Raw genomic sequence first — 22,487 nt, 5'->3', positions numbered from 1 at the left:
TTCTCTACATGAGTCCCTACCTATCTCATAGCAAAAAGATATCATGAAAGGACTAAATGTTAACCAAGCTGAGTTCAAAATTCTCATCAGTAAGCCTCAACCAACTATATAGCATACTTAAAGGTGAGCATAAAGTTTGCCTTTATAAAGAATTACTTCATTAAATACCACCAACTCATGTAATAACAACTGTGATGATGACTACTGTTGGTAAGGAGACTACCACAGACTCAAACTGGTTCTATAACAAACACTGAAAGAGAAATATCTCTGAATAATTTGTGAACTACCACCTTACAAACCCATTAATATCAGAGATGAAATAATGGTCAAAATCTATTAAATGTATAGATTTGTTCCACAGAGACAGAAAGCAGATTAGTGGTTGCCTGTGCCTGAGGTTAAGAATTAAGGGAGGGGATGGACAGATACGAACAGGGTTTCTTTGCAGGGTGATAAAAGTGTCCTAAAATCAGATTGAGGTGATCGATGCTCAACTGAATAAATATACTAAGTCACTGCACTGTTCATTTTAAATGGGTAGATGTTTTGGTGTATGAATTATATCTCAATAAAGCTGCTTTTAAAATGTATAGATTTGTTTTAATCCTCACCCGAGGATATTTTTCCATTGGTTACTAGGGAGAGTGGAAGAGAGAGGGAAAAACAGAGAGAAATATTGATGTGAGAGAAACACATGGATTGGTTGCCTCCTGGTTGTTGGCAGGAGCCCCAACCAGGGCATGGGCGGGGGAGGAGCCTGCAACCAAGGTACAGGCCCTTTACCTGAATCGAATCCCGGACCCTTCAGTCCACAGGCCGACGCTCTATCCACTGAGCCAAAATGGTTAGGGTAAAATGTATAGATTTATTGATATTGGTTTCTTAGGTAAAGTACATTTTATAATATACCCATGTGCAGAAAAAAAGCTAACATAACAGGCCTGAGGCTGCTATCCTTAGAAAGGTCTCCTTGTAATGCTGGCCCTTCACTGGCACCTGGGAACATAGATTTCAGAAGGGCTCCTATCATTTCCTGATAAGAACAGCTTCTTGTGTCTAAACTCTGCCTAAACTTTCTTTCCAGGAATCTGAAATTTTGGTACATGCTAGGCTACATGAACAGCACCCAGTGTAAACCATAGGCACTGTATTTATGAGCTTTCCCAGCAGACATTTCCAAATCCTATCTAATAAAAGAGTAATATGCAAATTGACCATCACTTCAGAATAAAGATGGCGGTACCCACAGTCAATAAGGAGGGAATATGCAAATTGATGCGACAAAGATGACGGCAGCCAGAGTGGGCAGGGGGCTTGGCTTCCTCCGTCACCTCAGCGATGGAGGAAGCCAAGCCAGCTGGAGCGGAGCAGGCTAGAGCAGCAGGGGGCTTGGCTTCCTCCATCGCCCCAGCAACCGAGGAAGCCAAGCCAGCCAGAGCACACGCAGGCAGCGGGCTTGGCTTCCTCCATCACCCCAGTGACTGAGGAAGCCAAGCCAACCGCAGCGCGCATGGGCAGGATGCTTGGCTTCCTTGGTCGCAGGGACAGCCACTGTGGCAGGCCAGATTGACGTCCTCCTGGCAGCGCCATGGGGGTTTGTGGATCTGCGCAGCCATAGGCCTCTGGTGTGCGCATCCTCTCCTGCCCCTTGGCACGCGAACGTACCCCAGTGCACTGTCACCCACACACACCTGCAACAGTCCCGGACCATGGCACACGCAAGTTCCCCCCAGCCCCTCTGCTGCACTTCCATCAACTCCAGCATGCCTACGTCCCCCACAGGATGTGCATACATCCCCTCCGGCACACTCAGGTCCTTTGGAGAGTATCTGGGTGTTCTCCAAAATCTTTTCTAGCCATCATTACAGATAAGACCATTGTGCTTTTTTTCTGACTCATTAACATTAATTTTAGCTTAATATTTTCTTTGTTAATCCTCACTAGAGGATTTTTTTTCCCATTGATTTTCAGAGAGAGTGGAAAGAGACAGAGAAAGAGGAAGAGACAGAGGGTGCTGAGGGTGGGCGCCTGTGAGATGACAGTAAGAGGCCGGAGTGGTGATGCCCTGTTCCCGCGGAGGACAGTGCAACGACAAGATCACCTCCGTGGGACTAATGCAGGTGCTGAGGCAGGAGCAGGTGTGGACAGACACACATGGTGGGCACGGGCAGCCCTCGCTGAGGTGCCTTTGGTCAGCGTTCAAGATCAGGAACCCAGAGGAGGCGAGGAGTTCCGTTCTCTCAGTGAAACGGTTGGATAGCTGGGGCAACTGCAGAGGAGGAATGTGCACTTTGGGTGCCGGCACCCATAAGCAAAGGAGCATAGGGTCAAGTCCAGAGGAAACCAGATGTGAGCTTTGAGTCCTCCTCCAGTGGAGTCACACAGAATATGCTTAATTCCTCATCAGTGATTTATGACAACACTAGAGGTCCGGTGCACAAAATTCGTGCACGGGAGGGGAGGGGGGCCCCCTCAATCCGGCCTGCACCCTCTCCAATCCGGGACCCCTCGAGGAATGTCCTACTGCCGGTTTGTGCCCACACTTTTAACAGATGACAGCTCCATTGTTGTTTCTGACTGAGCCTCACTCGCCTGGGGCCTAGCGCACTTCTGCCGGGCAGCGGGTGACAGGATGTGCTTTCCCCAGTTAATGAGAGAAAACATTAATTCTCCCGCTGCCCGCAAAGGTGGAAAGTGCAATGGGGAGACATGTGAGGAGTGAGTGAGGTTCCCTGTCTGGGGGTTCCAAATCCACCGTTGGTTCCTTTCACTGCTGACTAGAGATATACAGGGTGTCCCCCAAAATGTATACACATTTTGAATACCTACTAATTCCAATGGGTTTAAGCATGAAAAGAAAGAAACAACAATGGACCTGTCATCTGTTAATAGTGTGGGCACAAACCGGCAGTAGGACATTCCTCAGGGGTCCCGGACTGGAGAGGGTGCAGGCCGGATTGAGGGGGCCTCCTCCCCTCCTGTGCACGAATTTTGTGCACTGGGCCTCTAGTGTTTTCATAACTCACTGATGAGGAATTAAGCATATTATGTGTGACTCCACTGGAGGCGGAATCAAAGCTCACATCTGATTTCCTCTGGACTTGACCCTATGCTCCTTCTCTCTTTGTTGATTTTGCTTTATGTCCTTTCACTGTAATAAATCCTATTCTGAGTCCTGTAAGTTCTCCTGTTGAATCACTGAACCTGGGGTGCCCCAGGGACCCCCAACACAATCACATTAGAAAATTTCTGGTCAAAAATCATATCATAAAAACATATAAATCATTATTAAATAAGGCATAATTACTAGGAAAAAAAACATTCTGTTTGTTGACCACTGACCTATTTGATGTCCCTTGTAATGTTCTGCAATTGCCAAGTTTGGGGATGAGGAGGGAGAGTTTAGAACAAGGTGGGGAACATTTTTTCTGCCAAGGGCCATTTGGATATTTATAACATTACTAGAGGCCCGGTGCATGAAATTCGTGCACTGGGGGGGCGGGGGGGGTGTACCTCAGCCCAGCCTGTACCTTCTCCAATCTGGGACCCCTCGGGGGATGTCCGACTGCCGGTTTAGGCCCGATCCCTGTGGTCAGGCCTCAACCGGCAGTCGGACATCCCTCTCACAATCCAGGACTGCTGGCTCCCAACCGCTCGCCTACCTGCCTGACTGATTTCCCCTAACTGCTTCTGCCTGCCAGCCTGATCACTCCCTACCCACTCCCCTGCCAGCCTGATCCATGCCTAACTGCTCCCCTGCTGGCCCAATCACCCCTAACTGCCCTCACCTGCTGGCCTGGTCCCTCCCAACTGCCTTCCCCTGCTGGCCAGATCACCCACAACTGCCCTCCCCTGCGGACCATCTTGTGGCAGCCATCTTGTGATCACATGGGGGCAGCCATCTTGTAACCACATGGGGGCGGACATCTTGTGCGAGGGTGTGATGGTCAATTTGCATATTACCTCTTTATTATATAGGATTTGCCATACAAAATTATCAACTTAAAATTAGCCTGCTATATTTGTGCAAACATTTAATTAAATCACCCCTAATGCTTTGGCAGGACTAGACCAAATGATTTTGCAGGCCTTATATGGCCTGCAGGCTGGACGTTTCCCACCCCTGGTTTAGAGGAAAAATAACTCTAAAAATAGGAATAATAACCACAACAACTGCTACAGATCACTTGTACTTAGAGTAACAAGCATTGTTCTAAGCATGTTATTGAATTAAAGTCATCTAATCCTGACAACTCCCTATAACGTAGGTATCATTTCATAGATGGAGAAAATGTGCTGCTAAATATGCGCAAGGTCAAACAATAAATAACGGCAGAACCAGGATTCAAACCAAGGCTGTGTGCCTCCAAAGGCCACACTCTTGGGTAGAAGTTAGGAGTTGCCCAAGGCATAGAGATTTAAAAAGCACTAACAATCAGTGATTTTAATGTTAAAATGAAAATTAAAATGAGAAGAGACTAGAGAAAACTCTGAAGAATATCAAAATTTAAAAGTAGGGGATGAAAGCAGAAAAAAGGAGAGAAAAATACTGATTTCACCAAAGAAAGAACTTTTGAGATAAATGTGAGGAAAAGAAAGGCAGCCAATGAAGTAAATGTTGGAAAAGAGGCAAAGGTACAAAAATTTTCCATTTCAGGATCTGTCCAATCAAAACAATTCCATTCCTCTGTAGTCTAATATGTCCCCTTGCTCTGACTAACTCTTTATTTTTAAGAATGCACTGTGCTATTGCCAGCTCTGTATCTTTATTCATGTATCATCTAGAAATTAAATACACTTTTCTCTACCTTCAAAGGAAAATTTAGGAAAAAACTAAGAATCCTATGAAGTTGTATGCAAATTTTTGTATGTATAAGTATATGCGGTTTCTGTTAAAGAGATCCATCATTATTAACACATTCTCAACAAAAGCACAAAAGGGTTTTTTGTTGTTAAATCTTTCCTTCTCAAAGAAGTCTTCTGGAGACAAAGGTTAACAAGCTTAAATCCTTTCTTTTTTTTAATCATCATTGCAGGATATGTTTATTGATTTTTAGAGAGAGGAGGGAGTGGGGAGAGAACATCAATCGGTTGCCTCCCATACACACCCCAACAGGGGATCAAACCTGAAATCTAGGTATGTGCCCTGACTGGGAATTGAACCCTCAACTTTTTGTTGTACAGGATGTCACTCCAACCCACTGATACTATCTCATTCCCATATAAAAGGTGTTGGCAGCCTTGTCAAAAATCATTTGACCATATATGTAAGGATATATTTCTGGATCCTCTATTACATTCCACTGGTCTATATGTCTGTTTTTATGCCAGTAACATTGTTTTGATTACTATAGGTTTTTGCTCTTTGTCAATATTGTTTTGTCAATATTGTTTCCCTTGAGATTCCATGTGAATTTTAGGATGAATTTTTCTATTTTAGCAAAAAAATGTCTTTGGGATTTTAATAGGGATTACATTGATTCTCTAGATTGCTTTGGACAATACTGATGTCTTAACAATATTAAGCCTATCAATCCAAGAACATAGGATGTCTATCCATTTATTTGTACCTTCATTAATGTCTTTCAGCAACATAATGTAGTTTTCTGTGTACAAATCTTCTGCCACCCTAGATAAATTCATTCCTAAGTATTTTTTTCTTTTTTATGCTATTGTAATGTTGTAGGCATTTGGACAGACATGAGCAGAGCACAGACAATGGGCCAAGTACAAAAGGTCAACCAAGGTGGAAAGCCCCAAGTGCCTAAGCAGCAGACAATCAATCAATTGTAGGGTGGAACCTCTCCCTCAGGGTGACTTTTCCTCCCCTAGCATAACGCTGGTCATGCAGTTTGGACCCCTGTCCTTTCCTCCCTAGAGATAACATCTATGCCTCAGTTGTATTTCAGCTCTGTTGGGGTGTTTCTCTGCATCTAGAAGGGTTCAGGAATCTGGAGAAGGGGCTGTGAGTACATTAATAAAGAGACTAGATATGAAATATAAATTTGGAAGGCATTGTGGGGAACCAGAGGAGACCTAGCTTCAGTAACCAAGTTCTTCAAATCTCTGGACCCCTAGCTTTTTATTAACACAAATTGCCCTAAAGCAAAGCAGATATACATATCTAAGGTAAGGTTTTGGTATACAGTAGGCATTGTCAGGTTGAGGGAACTGCCTTCAGCTGTTCCAGTAGCAGGCAATAATATATGCAAGTCTTTAGGTTGGGGGAAATCCTTTCAGCTATTCCAGCAGGCAATAATATGTATCTTCACCACTGCTAAAGCCTCAAAGTCCACCAACCTTTTGATGAACTTTTTGCATTTATGACCTACTGGAATTAGCCCCCAGCACAGCTCCAGGCCTAGATAAGCACAAAACCAGCCTCAGGACCAACTGCATTTAATAATGACCCCCTACCCTTCTGCCTGCCAATCAATCAGTGGAGAACACAACCCTGAAAGGACAAAGCTGCTGAATATTCTATTAAGATTTTCTCTTAGGACCTCCCCTAAAATTTCCACCCTTAAAACCCTGAGGCTGGAGGACCCAGTGCACTCTCTACCCCCACTCGCAGCACACCCCTGCCTTTGCCTTTTCCTCCCTCTTCCCCTTCCCCTCCCGCCAAGCATAACACCATTAGCTTCCTCACTCCCAAGCTCCAAGGGCCCTTCCTTTACCTCTATAACTTGTTTCCTAAACCCACTTCTTCTAGGAATGATTTCTTCTTCAGCTGTGATTTTATAAATAAACTAGTGGCCCACTGCATGAAAATCATGCACAGGGAGGAGGTCCCTCAGCCTGCCTACACCCTCTCCAATCTGGGACCCCTTAGGAGATGTCCAACTGCCAGTTTTAAACCGGCAGTCGGACATCCCTCTGACAACTGGGACAGCTAGCTCCTAACTGCTCACCTGCCTGCCTGCCTGATTGCCCCTAACCACTCTGCCTGCCAGCCTGATCACACCCAACTGCCTCCCCCTGCTGGCCTGATTGCCCCCAACTGCCCCCCATGCCAACCTGCTCGCCCCAACTTCCCCCCCTTCCAGCCTGATCGCAGCCAACTGCTTCCCTGCTGGCCTGCTTGCCCCCAACTGCCCCCCTGCTGGCCTGCTCTCCCCCAACTGCCCACCTGCTCACCCCCAACTGCACCCCCCTGCCAGCACGCTCACCCCTAACTGCATCCCCTTCTAGTCTGATTGCCCCCAACTGCCCCCCCGCTGTCCTGCTCGCCCCCAACTGCCCTGCCCTGCTGGCCTGCTCACCCCTGACTGCCGCCCCCTGCCAGCCTGCTCTCCCCCAACTGTGCCCCCCTGCTGGCCTGCTCGCCCCCAACTGCCCCCCACTGCTGGTCTGCTCGCCCCAAACTGCCCCCCTGCCAGCATGCTCTCCCCCAACTGCCCCCACCTGCCAGCCTGCTTACCCCCAACTGCCCCCCCTGCTGGCCTGATTGCCCCTAACCGCCTCTGCCTCAGCCCCACCACCATGGCTTTGTCTGGGAGGATGTCCAGAAGGTCCTCCAGAAGGTCTCCTGGTCTAATTAGCATACTCTTTTATGAGTATACTAGAGGCCCAGTTCACAGATTCGTATACCGGTGGGGTCCCTCGGCCTGGCCTGTGGGGATCAGGCCAAAACTAGCTCTCTGACATCCCAGATTGCAAGAGGGCAGTTCTTGGGTGATGCAACCTGGAACTGGGCTCCCTCCTCTCTAGTTCCAGCTGCATCACCAGAGAACCGCAGCTGCCAAGTCACCACAGCTCAGCAGTTCCTGCATTAAGCGTCTGCCCCCGATGGTCAGTGCACATCATAGCTACCAGTCAGCCAGTTGGCTGGTTGCTTAGGCTTTTATACATATAGATGTTCTCTAACAGTTTGGGTCTTGGCTCTGAATTCTTTCCTAGCCAGAACCCAAATACCAAGGTTGCTAAACTCAAGTTTGATCTGACCCCACCAGTCAGACACCTGGTGCAGTTCCTGCCGCCTACAACAGTAAACAATATTGTTTCATTTATTTCCTTTGGGATTGCTCAGTTAGTATCTGGGAATGGAACTAAACTTTGCATGTTAATTTTACATCCTGCAATTTTTCTGAATTCATTTATTAGTTCTAATAAAAATTTTTGTGAAATCTTTATATGTAAGATCATGTTGTCTGTGAACAGAAATAATTTTACTTCTTCCTTTCCTATTTGAATGCCATTTATTTCTTATTCTTGACTAATTTATCTGGCTAGGACTACCAGTAGTCTGATGAATAGAAGTGGTAAAGACAGGCCTTCTTGTCTTGTTCCCGATCTTAAGGAAAAGCTTTCAGTCTTTCATGACTGAGTATGATGTAAAGTGTGGGTTTTTCATATATGACCTTTATTATGATAAGGTAATTTCCTTTTTTTAGTTTGTTGTATATTTTTTAATCATAAAAAAAGTATTAAATTTTGTCTAATGCCTTTGCCTTTTCTGCATTGAGATGATCATGGGTTTCTTCCCTTCAGGTTGTTAAATGGTGTATTACACCAATTACTTTTCATATGTTGAACCATCCTTGCATTCTAGCAATTAGCCCAACTTAGTCATTTCCTGTTTAATTTGGTTTGCTAGTACTTGTTGAGGATCTTTGTATCACTATTCTTAAGAAATACAAGCATACCTTGGAGAGGTTGTGGGTTGATTCTAGAGGACATGAAATAAAGTGAATATCAAAATAAAGCAAGTCACACAAATTTTTTGATTTCCCAATGCATATAAAAATTATGTTAACACAATACTGTTGGCTATTAAGTGTTCAATAGCATTATTTCTTAAAAAAATGTATATACCCTGATTTTAAAATATTTTATTGCTAAAAATACTAATCAGCATAGCCTGCATGGCTTGGTGGTTGAGTGTCAACCTATGAACTAGGAGGTCACAGTTTAATTTCCAGTTGGGGCAGATGCCCGGGTTGCAGGCTCAATCCCCAGTATGAGGCATGCAGGAGGCAGCCAATCAATGATTTTCTCTCATCATTGGTGTTTCTAACTCTCTCCCTCTTCCTTCCTTTCTGAAATCAATAAAAATATATTTTTTAAAATGGTAATCATTTGATCCTACAAAAAGTCATAATCTTTCTGCTGTTGAGTGTCTTGCTTCAATGTTGATGAAAACACAGTAACTGTCAAGTGCAATGAAGCAAAGCACAATAAAATGAGGCATGCCTGCATTGGTCTGTAGTTTTCTTTTCTTGTAGTGTCTTTGTCTGGCTTTGGTATCAGGGTAATGCTGGCCTTATAGAATGAGCTAGGAAATGTTCCTTCCTCTTCAATTTTTGGAAGACTTTAAGAAGGAGTGCTGTTAATTGTTCTTTAAGTGTTTGGTAGATTTCACCAATAGAGCCATCTTATCCTGGGCTTTTCTCCTTGGGAGGATTTAGATTAATTCAACCTCCTTATTAGTAATAGGTCTATTCATATTTTCTATTTCTTCATGATTCAGTTTTGGTGGGTTGTGTGTTCCTCATCATTGATCCATTTCATCTAGGTTATCCAATTTTTTGCTCTATAATTGTTCATAGTGTTCTTTCATAATCGTTTTTTATTTCTGTAACATCTGTAGTAATGTTCCCCTTTTCACATCTAATTTTAGTTGCATCTTCTTTTTTCTTAGTAAACATAGCTATAGGTTTATTAATTTTGTTGATCTTTAAAAAAAAAAAAAAAAAAAAAACAACTCTTGCTTTTGTTAATTTTCTCTTGGCCTCATTTTTGAGAATCTGAGCACCCGGGGTGGCACATATGATTATTGTATGACAAGAGCATAAATGCCAGTTACTCATCTAATGATGATCTGGTAATTGCAAAATTTAAAAACTTCCCCAAGCATCACAGCAAATTCTAACTTCACATTTAAATATGTGACAATACCATACAACTCATCTATAGAAAATTATATTCTAAAACTTCAATTTACATATGGGAATGCATTTAGTAAGTATTTAAGAACAACATTACTTTCAAAAAATTCCTTTCCAAGTAATTTTTCATTCTGAAGATGACTCACATTCTGACATTAACTAGTTCTGTGCTAAATAACACTAATGAAACAGCTAAGCATCTCCATTAGAAAGCCTCTGAACAACTTCATATTCCATTAGTTGTTAAGCTGCATTCCTAAGCATAACTGGCATTTCAAAACTGAACCAAATTACTCCACTGCTAAAATAATGGTAATCTTTTCCTAGTTTGCAAAAAAGATTAAATGGATAGTAATTTAAATTTGTTCTTCTCCATGAATGTATCTTATACAATATGCATCGAAAGAATAAAAAAATAAATTAATTTATAAAAAGAATACATACTGTAGCAAGCACTAACAGAAAAAGTATGAACAGCTAGTTTTAGTGTAACATTTTTAGTGTATTACTAAAACTATTTTAGTGTAACATTTATAGTAGCCAAATCACATTTCATTTAATAGGTTGCTTTTCTTATAAATGTGCTCATGGTCATATATGTGTATTACTTCTATATGATACTGCAACATTCCTCTAAAATAGTGTTCTCAACTCATACAATAACTGAATATATCAATAACTTCATAGTGTTCCTTAAAAAACATCATTGACTTCTAAGAGTTCTAACAACTGGAACAACTAACATATACTACAGGGTGGGACAAAAGTAGGTTTACAGATGTGAGTATGCAAAACACAGAGTTTATTCTTGTATTATTATTTGTTAATTATTATTTTCCATACAATTGTAAGCCTACTTCTGCCCCCACCCAGTATAGTTAAATTCCAAAAAAGCATAGTTTTTTCAAAGTTTTTAAAGAAATGGTTGAGCAAAAGTGTCACATCAAAATAGAACAATGGGCCTTAACTTTGTAAGTAATAATAAGATGCCCAAAAGTTCTTTCCAAGGAAACCAAAGGTTACTCAGCTAATTTCTCTAACATGAAGCAATTCTCATCTGTTATTATTAACTATTACCATCAAAGCAAAATTTTTTCAGATTCCATGACAACTGCTTCAGAACTTGATTTTTCCAACAAATGAAACAAAATTTAAGTTTCAAATTTTGAAGGTTAGCAAGCAAATGTCTCTAAAGACAGCAATTCTTTCCAACCACATACAAATTGTTCCCAATGTTTAATGTATACCGAAGTTGATTTTTCCTCCACAGAAATAATTCTTGACTATTTCCCCAAAATATCAACCATAATAGAATTAAGAATATTGTTACTGTTAAGTGACAGCACTCACGTTCTGTTCTTCCCCAAAATATACCTCCTTTGTCTTATGCAGACAGAGGCAAATGAGTTGTCCTTTTTGATATAAACATTATTGAGCATTATGCATTAAAGTGAAGTTAATAAACTGTGGTATGTGCATATAATGTAATTCTCTACAATAAAAATGGATGACAGCTACATGAACAACATAGATGAATTTCACAAAAATAATCCTGAACAAAAGTAAGTCACAAAGAATGCAAACACTATATCCCACTCATATAAAGTTCTTTAAGAGGCAAAACAGATGATATTAGAGATTCATATTTATAAGGTAAACACATAAAGAAAAATGATGAAGTTATCATCATAAAAATCAAGATAGTGGATACTTCAAGGGTAAGAAAGGGAAGGGTGATCCGGGAAAGGTACTGCTAGGATTCCAGCAATATCCTGTATCTTAACATGGGGTGTGTTGAGATGGGTCTTTATAATTATTCTTTAAACCACACACAAATGTTGTATGCACTTCCCTGTGTCTATAATATCTAACCCTTTTTTAAAAGAAAAAAATAATAAAGTAGCCTGCCATTTAAAACAGCTTTATTATTTTTTTTTTCTGATTACATGGGAATATTATGAAAGCTAGCAAGCAATAGCCTAACAAGATTACAAGCACACAATGAGAGTCAATAAATAAATAAACATTAAAAACCAGACTCATCTTCAACCCCAGAGATAAATCTTCTTATTCAGTGGACATGAGATTGGGTCTGGTCACCTGTATTATTCATATTATTTACAGGTACTACAAGTGATTCCTATCAACAGGGAAGTTTGTAAAATATGCTTTAGTACATATTACCTGAGGGTCTGTGATAAAAATAAATGTTCCCAGGCACCTCCACTAGAAATTCAGACAGAAAGCCTATAATTTTTCTTTTTAAAAAAATGTCCCCTAGTGAATCCGTATGATCAAGCCAAAATTAGAACACACTATTCTCATAGACTGGCATGGGGCACACCAAGTCATTAATCATGAAGCTCTTTTAAGTCAAAGAAAGGTGGGGTACTAGGTCAAATTAGAAAAGAGAGGAGAAATGCTAACAAAAATACACTTCCTAATTCTCTCAAATACCACTGTTGTCACACACAGTGACATAGGTTGTCAATCCCAGCAATATGCCACTCAGCAAACACAAAAAAGACAACTGGTAACAAAATTGCTTTCATGGATATCAAAATCTTAAGCACTATTTAGGGAAACATGCAGAACATTCTGGTTTTCTAAGTAATCAAAAATTTTATGCCAAATGTACTTCAAAGTATAAATCTCCTGAACCAGAATTCTTTGTATGATGCTTCAGACAAATGTCACTACCATTACTATGGACAAATCAGTAGAGAACTTAATTTTGTGTCAGATGCTCTATTATCTGACATAATGTTTGTCTACCTAATCCTCAGAACAACTTTATCAAGTAAAACAACAACAATGCAGTTTCATTATAAAAACATTCTGGTTTCCCTATTTTAGAGGACTCAACTTCTATGTATAAGTACTAGAAACTGAACAAATGAAATCAATTCCCTTACCCATTATCTCTTCTCCCATCCCTCCGTAATTTATGCATAATTTCTAAACAAAAAACTGAGCATGCCCAATAACCTATACAAAGTTTGGTGTTATTTGGCCTACTATGTTAATGATGTAGGGTTATGGGGTACCAGATCAAGTGATTGTAACAACAGTTTCTATAAAATATCACCCCAGAGAACTGTTCTTAGCCTCCTTTTCTGTACACCACATTCTCACCTGAAAAATGTCTGAAACCTGCCAACGTACCTACCATGCCTCATTCCTCTTAATCTCTTCTACATTTTTTATTTATCATAATACTCATTCCTTTCTATCAGGCTATGCTTTCCTTACATGTTATATTTATTGTTTAGTGTCCATATCTGTGGAAAGAATATAAACTCCAATCTTCATTTTATGGATATACCATGAAATATATAAACAGTGTCTGGTACATAAAAACTAAGACACAAACTAAAACAAACCATTTTTGTTAAAAAAAAAACACCAAAAAAAAACTAAAACATAATTAGCCCAGGTACTTAATTTGTAGAATGAATGTACACATGGCCTCTCTTAATATTATCTTCCACAGAGCTTCTGAACATGGCCACCTCTTAACTATGGCAAAGAAAATAAATTTAAGACCTTCACACTAAAAATATGCATAAATTCTATGAAACAAAACAACTTGTTAATATATATAAACTCTGGGTGGGACTCTATGGTTTGTATTTTACATTTATCTGCATGTTTCAGAATAAAAAAATTACAATTTTCTGAAGTCTATTTCATTTCATATAGCGTACCAAACAAAAGTCTAAAAGAAAATACACAGTATTTTTAATAGAAATTTGTTTCATTTGTTCTAGTTTTCTAAGTGTGCATCACTTTTATACCAAAATAATTTTTAATGAGCAAGCATCAAGGTTTTATAATTCACAAGTCTATTCACAATTTGGAGGAAATATAATTATTTCCTTCTGAAAATGTGTAATTAAAAGAAGAGTGAACAATGGGTAGATCTTGAGCTGAGAGTAAGCAAATCCAAGCTGGCATTTTCTCTCTTCAAGTACTCAATTACACTCAAAAGATTCCATTTCACACTCCAGTCTTTATAGTTATAATTACTGCCATACATGTCAATGGGCTTTGAGGCAAGTGAGTCAGTTAGCAATACAGTAATGCGCAGCTTAATGAAGGGAATATGTTCTGAGAAATGTAACATTAGGCAACTTCATTGTTGAGGGAACATTATAGGGATAGGGTGCACTTACACAAACTTTGATTGTATATATAGCCTCCTACACACATAGGCTATATATCACTCCTAGGCTACAAGCCTGTACAGTATGAGACTATACTGAACACTGTAGGTAACTGAAACACAATGGTATTTGTGTACCAAAACATATCTAAACATAGAAATGGTACAATAAAATATACAATGCAACATACTTTTTTTAAATGGCCAGACACTTAGCATGAATGGAGCCTGTAGGACTGAAAGATGCTCTGGGTGAGTCAGCGAGTAAGTGCTGAGTGAATGTGAAGACCTAGGACATTACTGTACACTACTGTAGACTTCATAAACACTGTACACTTAGGCTACACTAAATTCATAAAATAATATTTCTTCAATAATAAATTAACCTTAGCTTATTATAACTTTTATTTTATAAACTTAATTTTTTAAACTTTTCAACTCTTCTGTAATAACACTTAGCTTAAGACACAAACATTATATAGCTTTACAAAAATATTCTTTCCTTATATCTTATTCTATAAGCTTTTTTCTATTTTTAAGTCATCTTTAACTTTTTAAACTTTATTCTTTTTTTTTCTACACTTGGTGGCAGACCTTGTTTTACTTTCCTTATTTCTTTTAATAACATTTTTGTTAAAAACTAAGACATATTAACCTAGGCCTACTCAAGGTCAGGATCATTGATATCACTGTCTTTCATCTCCACATCTGGTCCCACTGGAAGTTCTTTGGGGGCAATTAACACCATGGAGCTGCCATCTCCTATGATAACAATGCTTTCTTTCCAGAAGGCTCTTCTTGGGGAGGTTTCATTCTTCTTAGAAATATGTCCCTGGTGGTTAGCTTGCAAGCAGATTATGTAGCATGAACATTCCTCTCATATCTTTTGGATTAGAGTCCATATTTTTCAAATGTTTTAAGGAGCCTGACTGGAGAGCAATAACCATCACTGATTTTCCACTTTCGTAGTCTTTAATCACTTTTAATTTCGTTTCCAGGTCAATCACTTAACATGGTTTCTAACTGGCAATATGAGCAGTGGATTTTATGTGCCTAGGAGCCAATGAGATTAAATCAAGCACAGCCCTAGCTGGTTTTGCTCAGTGGATAAAGCACTGGCCTGTGGACCGAAGGGTCCCAGGTTTGATTCCGGTCAAGAGCATGTAGCTCGGATGCAAGCTCGATCCCCAGTAGGGAGTGTGCAGGAGGCAGCCGATCCATGATTCTCTCTCATCATTGATGTCTATCTCTCTCTCCCTTTCCCTTCCTCTCTGAAATCTATAATATATATGTGTATACATATACATATTTAAAATAAAAATATGGTGTGGTAGCTTGAAAAAAATAAATAAATAGATCAAGCACAAAAGAAAATTATACAACTAAGAGACAGGGATAAACACAAGATGCATGAGGCTGCTGCCAGCGTAACACAACATACTGTTTCACAGCAAACTTTTTTATAAATAGAAAGAGTACACTCTAAAATGATAAAAAGTATAGTATAGTAAATATATAAACCAATAATACAGTCCTTTATTGTCAATTAATCATATCAATTAATAATCATAATTATCAAGTAGTATATATTGTACATAATTGTATGTGTTATACTTTTATATTACTGACAGCACAGGTTTGTTTATACATGCATCATGACAAACACGTGAGTAATGCAATGCACTACAATGTCAGTAGGGGACAGAAATTTTTCAGCTCCCTTAAAATTTCACTAGAGGCCCAGTGCATGAATTCATGCATGGGTGGGATCCCAAGGGGAGTGAGGGGGGCCAGGATGCCCTTGCCAGGATCCATCCCACTGACATTCGTGCTGGCTGTCAGGAGCCAACCGGTGGCCGCTTTTTATTTTAATTAATTTATTTTTTTATTGCTTAAAGTATTACAAAGGGTATTACATATGTGTCCTTTTTTTCCCCCCGCCCTTGACAGTCCCCTAGCCTCCCCTATCCCCCAGTGTCTTATGTCCATTGGTTATGCTTATATGCATGCATACAAGTCCTTTGGTTGATCTTTTACCCCCCTCCCTCCTGCCCCCCAACCCTCCCCAGCCTTCCCGCTGCAGTTTGACAATCTGTTTGAGGCAGCTCTGCCTCTGTATCTATTATTGTTCAAAAGTTTATAATGGTCTCTATTATCCATGAATGAGTGAGATCATGTGGTATTTTTCCTTCATTGACTGGTTTATTTCACTTAGCATAATGCTCTCCAGTTCCATCCATGCCGTTGCAAATGGTAAGAGTTCCTTCCTTTTTACAGCAGCATAGTATTCCACCGTGTAGATGTACCACAGTTTTCTAATCCATTCATCTACTGATGGGGACTTAGGCTGTTTCCAGATCTTAGCTTTTATATTGTTTCTTCCTTGCAGAGGGTCTAGGGAGGGGAAGCAGCAGTGGTGCCCGAGGAGGCCAGCGGTGCTGTTGGGATCATGCGGGCAGTGCTGGTCCATTGGTGCCTGGCCCATTCACCGGAGATTGGACCTGCAGGACTATGGAGGGAGTTAGTGGCTGGGCTGGTGGGCCACCAGGACGGGTCGGTCAGCTGAGTGACGCTCTTGCTGTGGGAGCACACTGACCACCAGGGGGCAGCTCCTGCATTGAGTGTCTCCCCCTGGTGGTCAGTGCACGTCATAGCCACCGGTCATTCCAGTCGTTCGGTCACTTAGGTTTATATACATATACTAGAGGCCCAATGCACAAAATCTGTGCAAGGGGCTCAGCCCCCGCCACCATGGCGGCCAACTCTGCCTCAGCCCCCACCACTGCAGCTTCATCTGGAAGGTCATCCAGAAGGATGTCCAGAAGGACACCCAGTCTAGTTAACATATTAAGCTTTTAATATTAAAGATGGGACCGCCCTCATATATGTGCTCCATCCATCGTTGGTCAAAATGTCATTATGCAGCACATGACTACATTACAATCAACTACACGTAACAGCTTGACAAACTATGATGACATGGAATACTAGCATCCCATTTCCATGGGCAAGGAGCACAACACCGGGCTCAAGCCCAAAGGCATGACCAAACCAATACCAAAACTTCACATTCTTAGGTCTATCTCCTAGAATCCCACCAGGCACCAAATCTGTATCAGTAGAAGTTCAATCAAGAGACAGAAACTACATACTAAATTAAACAGAGAGTGATTAGCATAATAATTATTAAACTACTAGAGGCCCAATGCATGAAAATTCATGCACTGGAGGGCAGGTCCTTCAGCCCGGCCTGCCCCCTCTCACAGTCCAGGAGCCCTCAGGGACGGGAGGCAACCTGGCGATCAGGGAAGGTGATGCCCCATCACACCTCTGCTGCTGCCACTGCCAGCAGAGCAAGCCTCGGCCGGCCCTGGTTACCTGAGCCTCAGATGGCCCTGGGCAACTGGGGGGCTGAGGGGATTGGGGAACTCTGGAGGCAGGCAGGCCCGGCCTTGCCATGGGCCTGCTATTCCGGCAGGGCTGACGGGACTGGGTGCCGCCATCTTGTGGCTGTGGGCACTGCCATCTTTGAGGGCATGGCAGTCAATTAGCATATTCCCTCCTTATTGGCTATGGGTGCCACCATCTTTGAGGGCGGGGCAGTCAATTAGCATATTCCCTCCTTATTGTCTGTGGGTACCACCAACTTAGGGGGCGGGGCAGTCAATTAGCATATTTCCTTCTTATTGGCTGTGGGCGCTGCCATCTTTGAGGGTGGAGGGTGGGGCAATTAGCATATTCCCTCCTTATTGGCTGTGTGTGGTGACATCTTTGAGGGCGGGGCTGTGAATTAGCATATTCCTTCCTTATTGGCTGTGGGCGTCGCCATCTTTGCAATGGTGTGAGAGTCAATTAGCATATTCCCTCTTTATTAGATAGGATAATAGGATAGTAGCTATAAAGATATAACAAGGGCAGGAGAGAGGGGCATGATGATACCTCTAAGAGTATATCTTCATTAACTTCATTATGGTGATGGTTTCATAGTTATTTAAATATCTCAAAGCTTATCAAAGCACACACTAAATATGTACAGTTTATTGTATGTCAATTGTAAGCCTGCAAAGCTGTTTTTATTTTTTTAAAGAAAAGTAATAATTAAACTATGTTGGGAAAATAGTGCTGAGGGAGAGAACCCAAAATTATAAACTTGGTAGAGGGTTCCCTCCCCAAGGCTGGGATTTCTCATTGGAGAAGGTATGGTTGCAGCACACAGATAATAGAGAATTTCACTGGGTTTTCCAAAACCAGAGCTGATCCACTGTTGCCAGACAGCAGGAAACAATCCTCTGGAATACAGACAAGCAGAGGTAATCTGGGCACTGCAGGCATGAGGCCTGAGGTAGGCAGTGTCTACTTCAGAAGGGCCTAACAAGGTGGTCACCAGGTCTGGGGCTAAAAGGTCACTGAAAACCTTTGTTCTCTGGGCACATGGCTAAGACAGAGCAACACCAGATCTTCCCACCCATATGTACTGTTGACAGACCATGCAGTAGGATCAAGAAAATGGAAAGCACAGCTCATGAGAACTAGAAAGAAAAGAAAAAACTCTTCCTCGAGTAAGTTTTCTCTAGTACTTAGTCCACTCCAACACCTGATAAAGCTTAATTGACATCATGCTCTTTGTAAAGGAAAAATGCTTAAGAGTCCAGTCCATTATTGAAGAGCATGTATTGAATGGTGAATTTGGAGCAGAAATAAACTGGTAACTAACACAGTAATCTTTGTTTTTAATAGTACTTAAATAAAACAGTTCTTCTCTCATTTAACAGTAGAAAAAAGAAAGTGAATATGTGGCCATTAGTGTGTATTACCATGCAGAATCTGAAAAAGCACCCAGTCTCTCTGAAATGTCATTTATCTTTATTTTTCTTTAATTTAAAAAAATCTTTATTGTTGATTCTCTCTCATCATTGATGTTTCTATCACTCTCTCCCTCTCCCTTGCTTCTCTGAAATAAATAAAAATATATATATACGTATATTTTAAAACCTTTATTGTTGAGAATATAACAGATGTCCCTCTTTTTTCCCCCCATCCACCCAATTCCTGCCCCACCCCAGGCCTTCACCACCCTATTGTCTGTGTCCATAGGTAATGTATATTATGCATATAAAATCTTTGGTTACTCTCTTTCCACCCCTGCAACCCCTTGCCTCTGAGATTCGTCAATCTGTTCCATGTTTCCATGCCTCTGATTCTATTTTATTCATCAGTTTATTTTGCTCATTAGATTTCTTGTTCATTTATTTTGATTTTTAGATTCAACTGTTGATAAATATGTATTGCCATTTAATGTTCATATTTTTTATCTTTCCTCCTCTCCCTCACCCTTCTTCTCCCCCTCCTCTTCCTCCTCGATTTTGAGGGCCTCTATTTAATGCACTTCAGATTAAAGTACAGGGAGAAACCAAGATGGCAGCATAGGTAAACACCGGAGTTTGCTGCCTCGAACAACCACTTCAAAAATACAACTAAAAGACGGAACGGACATCATCCAGAACCACAGGAAGGCTGGCTGAGTGGAAGTTCTACAACTAGGAGGAAAGAGAAAAGCATACCGAGGCTCGAAAGAGGCGCAGTGCTGAGGTGGAATACTAGGGTGTGGAGGGCATGCAGAGTGGGCTGGCGGCTGAGGGCGTGGTTGTTGTTTTCGGTCAGGAGGGAGTCTCGGGCTCTGGGCTCCAGTTCCGGGCGGGTCTCTGGGGACCCAGACTCATGCGGGAGAGACGGGACGGTTTGGCATCGCTCAGAACCCTGGGGGGGCTTTCTCTCCGTGGGGCTTGTAGCGATTGCTGGGACACTGAGGGGCAGAGCCTCTGGGGGCAGGACTGAGAGCAGTCGTGGTTGCTAACCCCGCCCTGTTGATCCCGTGGGGGACCCGCCCCACCCAAGCCCTGCAGGGAGACTTTTGCTGGATAGCCTCAGGCAAAGGTTAGATTAGCACCTCCCTAGAGATCCAGGATCCAGGAAGCCCAGAGGTCAGAGTGGGACCATCCAGTTTGCAGCTCTGTGGAACCATAAAAGACACACTCACGGGGCAGACTCAGTGAGCACCAAAGTCCCATCGAAGCAAGTCTAGCCCCAGAGGGGTGCCTCCAGCACAGAAGTTCTCCCACTGCAGACACAGCTGATTCTCACAGCCAATTGGCCTGGAGGTCAATTCCTCACAGTGATAACTACAACAATCAAGGCTTAATTACAAGACTGTGCACAAAGCCCACAAGGGGGTGCACCAAGAGTATCTACCTCAGGTAATTGGGACACTTAGCACAGAAAGGCACTCTATCAACACAGTGAAGCATAAAAAATGCCGAGACAAAGAAACAGGACACACAAACGACAGAAATGGAGGAAAGCAAACTGCTGGATACAGAGTTCAAAACCACACTTTTAAGGTCTTTAAAGAACTGTCTAGAAGCTGCCGATAAATTTAATGAGGTCCTCGAAAAGACTGGTGAGACCACCGATAAATGTAGTGAGATCTTCAAGAAGACTGGTGAGACCGCCGATAAATGTAGTGAAATCCTCAAAAAATCTAATGAAACCCTTGATGTTGTGATAAAGGACCAACTAGAAATTAAGCATACATTGACTGAAATAAAGAACATTATACAGACTCCCAACAGCAGATCAGAGGTTCGCAAGAATCAAGTCAAAGATTTGAAATACGAAGAAGCAAAAAACACCCAACCGAAAAAGCAAAATGAAAAAAGAATCCAAAAATACGAAGATAGTGTAAGGAGCCTCTGGGGCAGCTTCAAGCGTACCAACATCCAAATTATAGGGGTGCCAGAAGATGAGAGAGAGCAAGATATTGAAAACCTATTTAAAGAAGTAATGACAGAAAACTTCCCCCACCTGGTGAAAGAAATAGACTTACAGGTCCAGGAAGCACAGAGAACCCCAAACAAAAGGAATCCAAAGAGAACCACACCAAGACACATCATAATTAAAATGCCAAGAGCAAAAGATAAAGAGAGAATCTTAAAAGCAGCAAGAGAAAGAAACTCAGTTACCTACAAGGGAATACCCATACGACTGTCAGCTGATTTCTCAACAGAAACTTTGCAGGCAAGAAGGGAGTGGCAAGAAATATTCAAAGTGATGAATACCAAGAACCTACAACCAAGATTACTTTATCCAGCAAAGCTATCATTCAGAACTGAAGGTCAGATAAAGAGCTTCACAGATAAGGAAAAGCTAAAGGAGTTCATCACCACCAAACCAGTATTATATGAAATGCTGAAAGGTATCCTTTAAGAAGAGGAAGAAGAAAAAGGTAAAGATACAAATTATGAACAACAAACATGCATCTATCAACAAGTGAATCTAAGAATCAAGTGAATAAATAATCTGGTGATCATAATAGAATCAGGGACATAGAAAGGGAATGGACTGACTATTCTTAGGGGGGGAAAGGGGTGTGGGAGATGCGGGAAGAGACTGGACAAAAATTGTACACCTATGGATGAGGACAGTGGGGGGGGAGTGAGGGCGGAGGGTGGGGCGGGAACTGGGAGGAGGGGAGTTATGGGGGGAAAAAAGAGGAACAAATATAATAATCTGAACAATAAAGATTTAATTTAAAAAAAGATTTAATTAAAAAAAAAGATTTTAAAGTACAAAGTTTCTAGGCCATAACACCCTATTTTTAAATGCTTTTAAGCAAGATTTTGCTTATAATTAAAAGGTTATATGTTTTGTTATTAATTCACTGTTATTTTTTAATATATATTTATTGATTCCAGAGAGAAAGGGAGAGGGAGAGAGATAGAAACATCAATGATGAGAATCACTGATACACCCCACACTGGGGATCGAGCCTGCAACCCAGGCATGTGCCCTGACTTGGAATCGACCCACGATCTCCTGGTTCATAGGTCGATGCTCAACCATTGAGCCACTCCGGCCAGTGCACATCATAGCTACTTTAATATGTGATAGCACAAACATGAACAGCAAATCTAAACTGGGCTTCATCAAAGGGCATTATCAAGAAAGTCAAAAGACAGCCCATGGAATGGGAGAAAAAATATTTACAAATCATATATCTCATAAGAGTCTAGTATCCAGAATATATAACAACAACACAAGCCAAAAAGGTAAATGACCCAATGTAAAAATATTCAAAGAACTTGAATAAATACTTCTCCAAAGATACACAAATGGCCAACAAGAACATAAAAAGATGCTCAATATTATTAGTGGAATACAAATTAAAACTACTGTGAGACATCACCTGATACCCACAATAGCAATTTAAAAAAAAAAAAAATAGAAAACAACAAGTGCTGGTGACAACAATATGGAGAGACTGGAATCTCGTACATTGCCAGTGGGAATGTAAGATGATTCAGGCACTATGGAAAAGAGTTTGATAATTCCTCAAAAAGCTAAACATAGAATAAATTTTGGGGACACAGAAGATG

The 22,487-nt window shown here is 41.2% G+C and overlaps 1 protein-coding gene across 5 annotated transcripts in view; it reads right to left on the bottom strand.

Moving 5' to 3' along the window:
• Positions 1-22,487, bottom strand: part of RNF13 (ring finger protein 13) — a 239,882-nt gene that overhangs the window by 170,491 nt on the left and 46,904 nt on the right. The window lies entirely within an intron of this gene.

Source organism: Myotis myotis, unplaced genomic scaffold (assembly GCF_014108235.1).
Source record: "Myotis myotis isolate mMyoMyo1 unplaced genomic scaffold, mMyoMyo1.p scaffold_m19_p_2, whole genome shotgun sequence".
In the NCBI taxonomy this organism is placed as follows: domain Eukaryota; kingdom Metazoa; phylum Chordata; class Mammalia; order Chiroptera; family Vespertilionidae; genus Myotis; species Myotis myotis.
This window is presented reverse-complemented; position numbering and strand designations above follow the sequence as displayed.